Source organism: Monopterus albus, unplaced genomic scaffold, assembly GCF_001952655.1.
Source record: "Monopterus albus unplaced genomic scaffold, M_albus_1.0 scaffold166.1, whole genome shotgun sequence".
Classification (NCBI taxonomy): Eukaryota; Metazoa; Chordata; class Actinopteri; order Synbranchiformes; family Synbranchidae; genus Monopterus; species Monopterus albus.
The window spans coordinates 1,080,833-1,081,704 of record NW_018128046.1 but is presented as its reverse complement, the minus strand read 5'-3'; the positions used below and the strand labels follow the sequence as shown (position 1 = coordinate 1,081,704).

At 37.5% G+C, this 872-nt stretch overlaps 1 protein-coding gene across 1 annotated transcript in view; it reads left to right on the top strand.

The window, feature by feature from the left end:
- The window catches only part of ptpn23a (protein tyrosine phosphatase, non-receptor type 23, a), a 25,134-nt gene that overhangs the window by 4,580 nt on the left and 19,682 nt on the right, over window positions 1-872 (top strand). The gene's annotated exons all lie outside the window — the stretch shown is intronic.

Here is an 872-nt window from a genome sequence, read left to right as displayed (position 1 = left end):
CGATTCCCAAATACCATAAATTTTGTTTTATCTAAATTCAGAGATATTATTTTACTGTCACACCATTTCTTTATCTTCTCAAGTTCCTGTGTAACCCGTCCAGAGAGTTGCTGTAGGTTTTCACCCGGTGCCCATATGGTAGTGTCATCAGCAAACAACACCACTTTCACTCAATCAGAAACCTTGCATATATCATTAATGTATAGTATAAATAATTTAGGTCCCAAAACAGAACCCTGAGGCACTCCACATACAATATCCAGCTCACTCGATTGGTATTCACCCAACTTCACAAATTGACGCCTCTGTGTCAAATAACTTCTAATCCATTTCAGAACCATTCCTCTGATCCCATATTTTTCTAACTTATCCATTAATAACTCATGATTGATTGTGTCAAATGCTTTTTTTAGGTCAATAAATATTCCCATCGTGTATTTCCTCTCATCCATAGCAGTTGTTATGTCCTCCATTAGCTCAGTAATGGCCAAGGATGTCAATTGATTCGACCTAAAACCATATTGGCAATCAGAGAGGATTTTATGTCTATCAAGAAATGTGTCTAATCTGTTATTAAAGAGTTTTTCCAAGATTTTTGAAAATTGTGACAACAGAGAAACCGGTCTGTGAAGTTGTGCTTATCACCAGATTTATACAGTGGAATAACCTTTGCTATTTTCATATTATTGGGGAACTGCCCCAGTCGAAACGACATGTCGGACTTTTTCAAACGGGTTAATCACGAAAACCGAGGTTCCACTGTATTGTATAACTAAGCCTACGCAGACAATTGGCATGTGGGCTTTCTAATGAAATGCTCTTGATGATGAAGATCAAAAGAGCGCAGAAACAGGAACTTGACAGAAAGCTGT